Source organism: Macadamia integrifolia, unplaced genomic scaffold, assembly GCF_013358625.1.
Source record: "Macadamia integrifolia cultivar HAES 741 unplaced genomic scaffold, SCU_Mint_v3 scaffold2549, whole genome shotgun sequence".
Classification (NCBI taxonomy): Eukaryota; Viridiplantae; Streptophyta; class Magnoliopsida; order Proteales; family Proteaceae; genus Macadamia; species Macadamia integrifolia.
Window position 1 is genome coordinate 28,743 of NW_024868788.1, and position 13,345 is coordinate 42,087.

Consider the following 13,345-nt stretch of genomic DNA (forward strand, 5'->3'; position numbering starts at 1 on the left):
ACTATCTAACTCTAGCTTTAGTGCTATCCTGTATGCCACCAATCCGATTCGTGCCAATACCTCATATGGTCCATAAATCTAGGACTCAACTTCCCTTTCTTGCCAAAACATATCACTCCTTTGGTTGGGGAGACTCGAAGGAACACTTTCTCTCCAACTTTGAACTCCGGATTCTTTCTCTTAGTATCATCATAACTTTTCCTTTTTCTAGACTGAGCTTCCTTGATTCTCTTTTTTATCATACCCACTTTCTCAGTAGTGGCCTATCAAGTCTGATCCCAAAATATACCGCTCAACATCCTTGTCCCAATAGAGAGGCATCCGGCATCTCCTACCATACTGTGCTTCAAATGGGACATACCGATGGTAACTTGATAGTTGTTATTATAGGAGAACTCAATAACTGAGATATGCTCATCCCAACTGTAGCTCATATCAAGAACATAAGCCTAGAGCATATCCTCCAAGGTCTGAAAGGTCCTTTCTGATTGCCTATCGGTCTGTGGATGGAACGCCATAATAAAGTTCATTTATATACCCATATCCTTCTGTACTCATCCCTAGAATTTAAAAGTAAAGCTGAGATCCCGATCAGAGATAATGCTAATTGGTACACCATAAAGACAAATTATGCTGTCAGCATATAACTTCGGTAGTTTGTCCACAGAGAAAGTAGAAATGAGCTGCTTTGGTCAAGTGATCAACAATCACCTAGATGGCATCCATGCCCTTATTAGTGCGGGGTAGTCCAGTAAAAAGTCCATGGTGATGTTCTCCCATTTTAAGTCCGGGATGGGTAATGACTGTAGTAACCCACGGGGTCTCTGTCGATCAACCTTGACTTGCTCAAAAGTGAGGCACCTGAATACATGAGTGGCTACGTCATTCTTCATTTCCTTCCACTAGCAGGAACCTCTAAGGTCCTTGTACATATTGGTGTTGTAAGGGTGTATAGAGTACGAAGAATTATATGCTTCTCTTAAAATAGTGTCTTTTAATTCACCATCCTCAAGTACACACAACCTTCCTCTAAACTTAAGGATTCCCTTGTCAGTTAGGGAAAAATCCATGCTCTTGTGGATAGAGCATGGCAGTAGCACAAGAAGAGTAAAATATTTTCAACCACTTGTAGAAGTCTGATCTATCGGTGACCAAAATATAAGCTATTTTTGTCAAAAATTTCATCAGTAGATGGAATCCCTCGAACCGGTCAACCTGTGAGGCTAAATCTGTAATAAATAGGAGTTTGAAGGTCAATTCCCTCGTTCTAAAATTAGGTTTTTTGCTTTCAAGAAAGGGGGAAATGACAATAGGAGCCTTCCCTTACCATTCTGCCACATACCTATGTTTATGGACTTGAGATTAACATCGTACACATGCACAAGGTGAGTTTCTCTCCAATTCGACCTAGATTTTGAGATCTTTCTCCCTAATACAAACCCCAACTCTTGTTTTTCATTTCCAAACCATAAGTTTTTTTTTTTTTTTTTTTTTTTTTTTCTCCATGACGTCTTCCTCTCGTATCCACATATCTTGGGGAAAGAAAGTGACACATAAGTGCCCTAAGTTTCCATCCAAGGAGAGGTATGACCACGAGTGGTTTTGGTCTATGGAGGAGGAAGGGAACTGGGGGTGTTTTTCCAGTAGGAACGTGAACCTGGGAAATTATATGAATTCGGTGGATTTTTCTTGGATCAAAATAGGACAGGTTTGAGGCGGTGGGTTGTTACCTCATCTTGACTCCGGAGAATGCGTGCTTCCCCAAACTCATGAGGAACTTCTACTGTAACCTACTATTTGAGAACAAAGATGGGGATGACTTCCACATTACCTACAGGGTGAAGGGTGTAATCATCTCCTTTGACATAACTGATTTGGCTATGATTTTGTGGTTGGTCAACACAAGGGAGAAGGCATACTGTGATCCTAGGACTGAGGCCCCGAACTTTTAGAGCTTGAAGGTCCAGCGGAGGTGAGCTGCACTATTACCAAGGAGGGAACCAGATGAGCCCACTATAAGAACCTGAGTCCTACGCACCAAATATCATATGCAGGATCATCCAGCAGAACGCCCAGCCAATTGGTGGGCATTACAACGAGGTCCCTATATTACAGGCATAAGTGACATACTGAATCTATATAGGGAACCAACTTAACTTGCCCTACATTCTCATGTAGAACATGGTGAACAAGGTGCAGGATAGCTGGGCAGGTAACTGGTGCTATGGAAGTTCCTGACTAAGGTATTCGTGTACTTCGAGGAAAACTTCGAATGGGAAGAGTCAGTCGGATTGAATGCAGCGAACCTTGTCGCAAACTCCCATAAGAAGATGAAGGTGAAGGCAGATAATGCTATCACTTAGGAGGAGGGCGAGGAAGGTGAATGGAAGGAACCCATGAATGTGGAGGGAAATATCGAGAATGTGCATTGGCAGGAAGATATTCCTCCACCATTCCCTAGGGATCCTATGCCACTACCCTTTGTTCCTCCATCACGATGTAACCTCCACCACCGATGCATTACACTGGGGCTTCTTCATTGGTGAGTCCCTTAGAGGAGCAAGGCTGGGCCAACACATTTGGCTGTTTGGACACGCTGACGAAGACCATGGGACGTGGTTTCTCCCATGTAGACGATCCATTCCAACTTCTTCAACACGTTTTTGGATTTTCACTTATATCTTTCTCTTTCCCTAAAATTGATTTAATGGCTTATTTTCTTCAACTGGTTTATCAATGAAATTGCCTTTTACACCTATCTAAGTATATCCCCTACTTTGTGCATTATTTGACGGGTAGAAGGTTTCAAGAAAAATAAAAAAAAATATGGGTACAAATGAGATTACACTCTTGCAGGATTCTTTTCATCATCTGTCTGGCTTGGGATATAAAGGGTATGGGATTTCGTAGGCCGGAAAGAGAGATGGGTGGTTGGTGACGTTCACAACTATTGATTTTTGGACAGATCACTGGTTATCTACATCGAAGATTGTTTATTTTGTTAAATCAAAATCTTGTCTAATTTAATAATAAAAGTGGCTGATTTTATTGTGGAAGTTAGATGGGTTCCGGTAATTCAATCTCCTGAGTTGAGGCAATTGTGGGATCAAATTAAAGAATTTCCTCTTCCCTTAGTGGTGCAGGCGGATCAAAGATTGTGATCTCTAACTCAATCTGGAAACTTAACAGTATTTTCCTCTTAGGAAGGGATCCGAATTAATATTTTCTATAGTAAGGTGGGCTAATGTTTTTTAGGGTAAATGGTATAAGTTATCGGGTAGTGAAGTTTGGATGGAAATTTGTTCATAACTGTTTACCAAAAGATGAGAAGGTGATGTGTCTTGCTGCAATCTCTGGCACACAGAGATGGAGTCGTTTATGCACATTTTTATGGAATTCCAGTTTGCATATTAGGTATGGTCAGAGTATGTTCAAATTTTTAGCCTCCGATGATCTGGTTTTCCTTGGATTCAAGAGCTCTTCTCCTAGTGGAAACTCAAATAAAATGTCTCATCGTTTGTTGGTACCAGAATTCAAAATACGCACTTGGTGACATGGCAAGGGTAATATGGGGTATAAAAGGAGAATGTGGGCTGACCGTATCGGTCCATCACCCACATATGGTGTAATGCCAACGCATAGAGGCGGTTATGGCATGTCTATGACACCGGACATTAAGAGGACAGATGTCAATGGTGCACTGAAGATGCTACTTCATGGGAGAAGTGTGCAAGTGGTGTGAGGAATTGAGCAGTTAATTTTTAAAGTATATAAGGGGAGAAAACCGACCAAGGGGATAACCGGCAACAAATCAGACACACCTCAACTACAACGCAAATCTTTTCATTTTATCCTTTTACTTTCCAATGTTTAGAATTAGAGATGGAATAGAACTCTTATGTTCGCTTCTTTTGAATTTTCAATCCACAGGGTCTATCCATTAGACTCTCATGACTTGTATTCAAAGCCCCTTTTGATGAATATAACATGGTTTATTCCCTCATCTTTCGGAGGTTTTGGTCATTGAAAATTCCCTGGAGTAATCGAGGCAAGAGGAGAGCCCAAGTCACTTGAACAAAGTCAGATTCAATATTGAATCCGGTCAAGAGGGATTCTGGCACACCCGCACACTCATTGATACAGTCAAATGATCATAACATAGAGGAAGATTTCGTGCCAACATCTTTTTTGGCATGCCCTGTTGGACCCTCGTTAACATGGTAGTTCAAACAAGGGGAAACTCTAGAAACTCTGAGGGGCAACAAACACTAAGTCCCCAAGAAGTTTCTAGCCTAAACCCAGAAGTTGGACATTCTTCTGCAGATCAGCCATTAATGGTGGCTGAAGATGTAACTAGCCAGGTGCAGACCGCCATGCAAGCAGCATCACGGCCATTGGTCAAGGATATATACCAAAGGATAACTCAAGAAGTGAATAACACAATTGATCACAAGTTAGATCAAATGATGACACTTTTGATGCCACATACCCGGTCAAGTGGTCAAGCTAATCCTAATGTAGCTTCATCTAGTAACCCTCTAGGGTTTGGTGAACAAAGCCGAGGAGCAGCAACTGCAAATCAGAAAGGGAACCTTCGAACTAGCCAATGACCGCAGGTAACCTGCAATAACCCTATATACTAGCAAAGTTTGTGGTATGCACCAACTACTATAGTTACCTCTGGAACAAGTTGTGTTCCAGTGAGTGATTCTTGGTATGTGCCTGCCACCTTAGTCTCAACAAGGGCAAATGCTATGCCCATTGGTCGCTATCCCTACCAGACCAACTACCATGGTCATCAAGGTCATAGGAATGGGGATAGGCCAACCACTTCTCGCCAGAATATACCAGACCCTCAAGGGGTAGATTGGTAGAAAAATAACATATTTGACCGAATGGAACAAGGTCAAAGGAACATACCCTTTGCCGTTCCAAAGCCATTAATGGCTCAAGGTAATCACATGATGGTTGAGCGAGAAGAATTGGTCAGAGTAATCCATGACCAAATCAATCCTACTTTTCTTCCAGTCATGAGATCTATGTACTGTAAGCCATATCTAGAATATTTGGATATGACTGACATAGGAAGAAATCTAAAGATACCTAAATTCTCCAAGTTTTCACGAGAAGACAATATGTCTATAGTGGAACACATTGCTCGTTTTACTATCTAAAGTGGGACTGTAGGGGCAAGTGACCTTATAAAACTAAGATTATTCACTAATTCATTGATAGGGGTAGCCTTCTCATGATATTGCAATTTACCGGTCAATTTCATTCACAATTGGGTGGAAATGGAGGATAAGTTTCATCTTCAATTTTACAGGACTGAGCCCACGTGTCAGTGTCGGACTTAGCTAGGATTACTAGGAAAATGGTGAACCTGTTGATAAGTTTGTCAACATATTTAAAACGGAAAAACACCGTTGTGTGGTCATCCTTCAGGAAAGAGAGTTTGCAAAGATGGCCTTTAACGGCTTGTCTTTGAAGTTAAGGAAAAGGTTTGCTGGCCAAGAATTTATGGATCTTAGTCAATTGGTGGCACAAGCTACCTGCTATGAGCAAATCTTGAAAGAAGAGCAACAAAAACGTTCTTCTATAGCAAATACGTACAAAGGGGCAACGTATATATAGTTTGGCCCTCATGGGTTTCGGCCAGCAGAAACCGGCCAACACTATTGAAATAGATCTGGTTCTATGGTCAACCTTCAAGAATTTACTGATCTTAGTTAATTGGAGACAAGCCAGATCCACAGATTTGACCGAAATTGTGGAAGGAAAACCATACGTTTGCAAATTCCTGACCAAACCTCAGGATAAAATGACCACACAAAGAACCTTTCAACTAAGGAGATATTACTCAAATGTGAGATATTCAATTGACACGTCTAAGGCTGAGGTTATCTTTGACCAGTTGTTAATAGATAAATAGATTAAGTTGGCCGAGGGGCACCAAATACTTCCAGTCATTGATCTTAAGGATAAGAAATACTGTAAATGGCACAATACAGACTCTCATTGTACTAATAGTTGTATTGTCTTATGTAATGCCATACAGAAGGCTATAAATGATGGTCCATTGAAATTCCCGGAAAAAGGATAAGAGCCTGATGATGGTTGATGAAGACCCCTTCCCCACGGTCAATATGGTGAATCCGGATCTCTAAAGATTATTGCCATGGCCACAAGCAGTCCCTAGAAGGGAAAGATCAAGTTTAAGGCCACTCACTTCTTGATTAGCCTTAGCCAAATCAGGTGATGTAGTTGAGTTACGACCTCCAAAAAGTAGCCTAAAGCCAAAGATTGATCTTAGAGAAGACCGAACCAAAAAGGTTGTGTCAGAACAAAAAAGACCATCAAATCAACCGATGGTCTTGCCAAAAGATTTGAAACACCTGCATATGCAGAAGCAACCAAGAGAAAGGTTTCAATGGAGCGTTTGTCGCCATTGTAAATGATTGATTGATGAAGTCTCTCATTCAACCCAAGGACAAACCAAAAATCTTCTAAGATCTGAGATGACTCTTAAGGGTAAACAGTCAAATGTTAACCTTACGGCCAATTCCACTGGATTGGCCAAGGAATGACATCATAGCCCCAAAAATAACTGACCAAGGCCAGACATTAAAAGGAGATTAGACTTTGGACATGATCCGGAACTTGAATATTGGCCTCATCAGAGACAAGATGAAGAGGCACGTAGGTCGGTAAAATATAGAATGGGATATTCTGCATCTAGGAAAAAGGAAAAGGAACAGATCCCGGTCAGGGAACGCTTAAGACTCTCTCCCTGCAAAGGGTTCTTCAAGACCATCTCCAAACCCATGGGATCAAACATGGAGGATGGCCAAGAAGACCATATTTGTGAATGGTTCGGCCAATGGTAGATCACAATCACCACTGGTGAATGGCTAGACATCCTAAATTACCATTCGATGAAGGGCAAGGTATGACCAGAACTCAAAAAAGGAGATGGCAAAGATGGCAGGCCACTATCCAAAGGGAAGGATCATCATCATCGTGCTTCCAGGTTCACAAAGAGTGAAAGGAAGGGAAGGAACACCAGTGTCAGTCGTCACAATATAACAAATTGACAAAGAGAAGTTGGAACCCCAACATGAGATATCGGTACCATCAATTGTAGTGAAGGACTACCTAGACTCTCAAGGGCAAAGTGAAGAACTCAGCCTTCCTGTGAAGCAGGAGGCCAATCCAGTTAATCCAGAGGCTGACCTCGAAATGTCAGATGTCAAAACAGAGAGCAGTGGAGACTTCAGAGAATTCATCAGCATAATGTTTAGATTAGTAGAGGCCCAGGTATCCATCAATATGGTATATATATTACCTAAGGTATTCCAGAATGACCCGGTTCATATAGAGGAGCTTGATTCTGATAGTGAAGACCAACTACCAGAAATCCTAGGAGCAGATGTGGTTACTGAGCTCACTGGTAAACTAGAGGTCAGTCCAGTGAAGGAAGCAGATGGGAAATCTTCGCTCCCACAGCAAACACAAGAAATGGCCAAGGCTTCATTTGTCTGGCCAACGAAAGAAATGACCCAACATTTAAAACCACTCTATGTTACCATAAACATGGACAGGAAACCCGTCTCAAGAGTTTAAGCAGACAACCGACCTTTCCTGGTTAATGTCAATCTAGCAGATGCAATGTTTATCATGGGGATGTTTCTCCGATCAAGTTCTTGGAACTTGATGAGGATGTTAGACCAACCATCATGACGGTAAGTCAATTCCGAGCACGGCTAGCATTACTGGAAGGCCATCACTGAAGGATCAAAATTAGTACTTGATACATCCCGAAATGGAGCAGGAAGTATTAAAAGTACATTCAAGAGGCTGACAGTGGCCTAAATTGAACATCGATTGGCAGATGCGCCAACCGTCATGGCCTTTGAGAAAGAGTACAGTCTAAGCCTTGCATTAAAGGATCTGCCACTAGCCCCACCAAAGATGGAGACCTTAGCCGAGTTGGGAGATCCTTTATAGGAAATAAATTTAGGCCCAGAAGAACATAAGAGACCAATCTTTGTGAGTGGACTTTTATGGCCAGATTTCAAAGAGAAACTTATAAACCTTCTTATGGCCAATAAATTTTTGTTTACTTGGGGCTATCCTGAAATGCCAGGATTAGACCGTAAGCTCATAGAGCATCGGTTACCCATCAGAAATGGGTATAAACCATTTAAACAACCCCCAAGGAGGATGTCTACGGAGGTTGTCTTAAAAATAAAGGATGAAGTTAAGTGATTGCTCAAAGCTGGTTTCATACGAACCACTACGTATGTGGAATGGTTATCTAATGTGGTTCTGGTCATCAAGAAAAATGGTAAGCTTAGAGTATGTATCGATTTTATAGACCTGAACAAGGCCACACCTAAAGACGAATATCCTATGCCCATAGTAGATATGCTAGTAGATTCGGCTTCCAAACACCAAATATTATCATTTATGGATGGCCATATAGGTTATAACCAAATATTCATAGCTGAGGACGATATGTCTAAAACGGCATTCTGATGTCCAAGGGCATTAGGAACATACGAGTGGGTGGTAATGCCATTCAGTCCAAAGAATGTTGGAGCTACTTATCAGAGGGCCATGAACATCATCTTTCATGATCTGATTGGCCATTTCCTTGAAGTATATGTAGTTGATGTAGTAGTTAAATCTCAAAATGAAGACAAATATCTTGACCACCTAGCCAAAAAATTTGAGTGAATGAAAGTTCACGATATACTAATGAAGGCTAGACCAGCTTGCAAAAAAAAAGGAATTACAAAAATTCTTCAGTCAAGTCAATTTCCTTAGGCGTTTCATCTCGAATTCAGCAGGTAGGGTAAGAGCTTTTTCTCTCTTGTTGAAACTCAGAGATGAGTTGGAATTCAAATGGGAAAAAGGCCATCAGGTGGCTTTTGAAGAAGTCAAGAGATACTTGACCAATCCTCCAATGTTGATGCCACCACGAAAAGGGATTCCATTAAAACTGTACATTTCAGCCGCGCCAAAATCTATAGTTGGTTTACTGGCACAGGACAATGAGTTCGGTAATGAGTAGGCCATGTACTAACTAAGACAAACTCTTAATGACACCGAAATAAGATATACGGCCATTGAAAAACTGTGCTTTTCATTATATTTCTCAAGCACTAAATTACAGTATTACCTAACACCGGTGGCTGTGGACGTTTTGTGCCAAACAGATATAATTAAGCATATGCTTAACAAACTAATAGTGCAAGGGAGAACTGGTAAGTGGGAAATGACCCTGAAAGAATTCGTTCTACAATACGTGCCCCAGAAGGTTGTAAAAGGATAGGCATTAGCAGATTTTTTAGCTGACCACCCGTCGTTGGAAATATCACAAGAGAACATGATCAACCTATCCCCTTAAAGATGTTCTTCGATGGATTAAAGATAGAATGGTTAGCTGGAGCATGGGTAGTTATTATCTCCCCATACGGCGTGGAGACATATTTTGGGTTTCAATTATGTTTTATTTGCTCCAATAACTAGGCAGAATATGAGGCCCTATTAATCATTCTATAGATTCTCTTAGAAATGAACGTGCCAGTGGTCGAGATAATTGGAGATTCCCAATTAGTGATCAGGTAGGTAGCCGAGGAGTTTTGGTGTGAAAGTGAACCTTTATCAGATATTTAACAAAATCTCCGAATTTGATCAAGATATTCCAAGACGCATCCCTCAGGAAAGAGCACTCTATGGCTAATAGTTTAGCCCAAGCTGCTTGGGGTGCAAAGCTAGGAGAAGGTCAATGTGAACAAAGCATAATTCTTTGAAGGAAGCTTTTTTCATTAGTTGTTGAAAATGCAATCGTTGAAGTAAACAACTTAGAAGAGTTAAAACCTGATTAGAGGACACCATTACTTCAGTTTTTACAAAATCTTAACAGAAAAACTGACCGAAAGACCAGATACCAAGCTCTAGGGTATGTGGCTTTAGGAGAGCAATTGTATAGGAAAGCCAAAGACTACCTATTGCTACAATGTGTGGGAGTCAATGAATCCCTACAGATTATGGCCGAAATCCATGAAGATATTTGTGGAGCACATCAAGCTAGCCTAAAAATGTTGTGGTTGATCAAACGATATGGCTATTATTGGCCAACCATTGTGGAAAATTGTTTAAAATATGCAAAAGGGTGTCAAGCATGCCAAAGGCATGGGCCGATTCATCAAGCCCCAACAGTTGATTTACACCCTATTGTTAGACCGTGGACCTTTAGAGGGTGGGTTATGGATATCATTGGAAAAGTTTATCCTCCTTTTAGTCAAGGACATAGCTTCATACTAGTTGCAACAGACTACTTTACTAAATGGGTCGAAGCCATCCCGCTCAAAGTAATGAACCAGGCAGATGTGATCAAATTCCTGAAGCAATCTATCATTCATAGCATTGGCATTCCTGATACCATAACCTGTGATAATGGGAGCATATTTATAGGAGACCAAGTGCTAGAGTTCACTCAGGAACATGGAATCACCATCATCCATTCGACTCCATATTACGCCCAAGGCAATGGTTAGGCAGAAGCAAGCAATAAAGTCTGAAAATCAAACTTGACTAAAGTCATTACTGATAACCCCTCTGCCTGGGCCAAGTTATTATCCAAATTTTTTTGGGCCTACCAAACTACCAAACGGTCTAGTATAGGGACTACACCTTTCTCTTTAACGTACGGTCATGATGCAATCGTGCCTATGGAAATTACTGTGAAACCATTACGGGTAGCGCAACAACATTGTTTGATTCCATTCTAATATAGCAAAGCTATGTTGACCGAATTAGAGGACCTGACTGAAGAGCTAGTCAAGGCCTTAAATTATATACAAGACCAAAAAAGGATTGTGGCCAAAGTATATGATAAACGCGTAAGGCCTAAAGAGTTCAGAGAATGCCAACTGGTGTGGAAAACTATTCTACCAATTGGGGCAAAAACTAACCTATATGGAAAATGGTCTCCTACATGGGAACAACCATTTGAGGTATACCAAGCGCTCAAAGGAAGAGTGTATAGGTTGCAAGACCTCAGTGGGTAGATCTAACTAAGACTGATCAATGAGAAATACTTGAAAAAGTATTCCCTGGTCATGTGGGAACCCACTCAGTAGAAAGTAAATACCCGTCCTACAACCTGTTGTTACTACACCTAACCATGGAAGAAAGACAAGCACAAAAGCAAAAGGAAATCATTGCATTACCAAAAAGAACAACCATAAATGTTCACAACTAGGGAAAAAGAGGTGTAAAAAGATGAGAGGGAAAATCATCCAAACATATTAAGGGGCATTCCCCTTAGGCTTATCAGGCTCACCAGCCTCAAGGTTAAAACGATCAACCAACTAGGACCAACCAGCTTGGAGTTTGAAATCTAGTTGAGATAGTTGATGGGAGACTTCCAGTATGTCCCTCTGCCACACTTCAACACGGGCTTCAGAGTCTTGAAGAGCTTCAGCCAACTGAGCAACTTCCCCACAGAGTTCTTTAAATTCCCGAGCGCTGGACTCTATCAACTGTTTCTCCTTCTCTTTTTCCTCTCGCAGGATATTGATCTGCTCATCTAGGCAATTTATCTTAGCCTAAGAAGCTATCGCTGCCTCCATCAGGCGTTCTAGTTTAGGTTGAGCAGGTTTATTTTCTCAGAGGAAGCTTTGTGAACGTCAAGGAACTGCTGGGTTGAATCCAGAATGTCAATGTTTTTAGGGATAGGGCTTCCAATCAACCTGCTTAAATCCTTGAGATAATCCCCGCAGATACATTGCTTCATCGGAAGAGAAGGATCAGCCAAAATCTCATCCGCAATTTTCTCCAAATCAGCAGTCCACCCACTTCTCCAGAACTCCGTTGACTGAAGATTCATATAGAGCCTTCACATGTTCAACAACTAAGACAACTTGAGAGGATGTACCCAGGGTTGTTTTGGGAGGATGATTTTTGGACGACCTTAGAAAGTTGAGGCGGGAGAGCATACCACTAAAATCTGGGAGAATTAAAGTAGCCTACCAAAAACAAAAAAAAGCGGAAGAGAATATAATGGTTTCCTATCATACATAAAGGAAAGCAAAAAGAAGCATGGGTCAAACAAAACTTACTTCTTCAGAGGCCGAAGGAGATGGAGCTGCAGGCAGAACGGGAACAAAAGGCTGACCGAAAACTTGACCTTTGCCTTTAAGAACATCAGAGACCATAGAAGTGCTAGCATGAGAATGCAAAGGCAGAGTGGTGTCTTTTGCAGATTTCTTGGAGGGAGAGTCAGAAATAAACACTTCTGATCGTGACGGTTTTGATGTTTTTGGGGATGACTTGGTCGGAGAAGCTTCAAACCGTTTACCTCATCTTAGCTTTTTCAGGGGGGCCTTTTCGTCTAGAAGATCTCTCTATTGAAGGGTGGGTGTCTCCATGGCTTGAACGTCATCAGGGGAATCAGAAGATTCATGGATAGTGCTAGCCAGAAGAGCAACTGGAGGAAACGAACATTCATAAGGTGATCAAAGAGAGGCAAAAGTAACAATGGTCAAAAGAAGAATACATATAATAAAATACCAAGATAAGGACGATACTCGACTAGGGCCAAATGATTCTTCACACTGTGCCACTCATGATTAGTGGCCAACAGACCCGAGAAAGTCAAATGTTCAGTTGCTTTATAAGCATGAACATTCACCATGTCAGCAATGGCAAAAGGAGCATCAGGCAAAGGAGGTTTTTTTTCCAACAAATGCGTGAACTCACAACGAAAATGGTCATATTTTAGGAAACGGTCACGAAGAGACCTACTTATATTCTCTAATCGTGTTACGAACTCATGACGCTCAATGTGGCTTTTCGGTGTCTCTCCTTCATGGCTTGACGATCTGGACTATGCTTAATATGGAAAGCCTTTTCATACTCTTTGATGGAGTTATAAGAGGAATTACATTTAGAAGATCAAAGATGGCACTTTCGATCGCCTTGACCTTGCAATTTAGAAAATGAGGCTGCGTTAGAATTGTTGTTGTGAGCTGAAGTAGTAGACACACGATCAAATGGGGTTGCATTTAAATTCCCAGCATAATAAGATTGCCACCAAGACTTGAAATCATCGGTTACAGAAGGGTCCAAACGGAATGGGACAAGATTAAATTTAGAGAGAACATAGGCTTTAATATCTGTGATTCTTTGGATCGCCTCCTCATCAAAAAGCTTCGGACACTCTAGCTTCTTATAAGACGGAGAGTAGTAACAAGGATAAGGAACAGACTAGGTGAGGCCAAACTGGCATGCCACGAAGTGAGGGTTAGAACATTCTGCACCACAGTGTTCTAGA

The 13,345-nt window shown here is 41.3% G+C and overlaps 1 long non-coding RNA gene across 1 annotated transcript; it reads right to left on the reverse strand.

Annotated features, from left to right (window-relative positions):
* Positions 1-11,207: 11,207 nt before the first annotated feature.
* LOC122066731 lies at positions 11,208-12,512 on the reverse strand. Its single transcript, XR_006136438.1, has 2 exons — positions 12,132-12,512; positions 11,208-12,019 (listed from the first exon to the last, which is right to left on the reverse strand). It is a non-coding gene; the product is annotated as an uncharacterized LOC122066731 (long non-coding RNA).
* Positions 12,513-13,345: the final 833 nt, after the last annotated feature.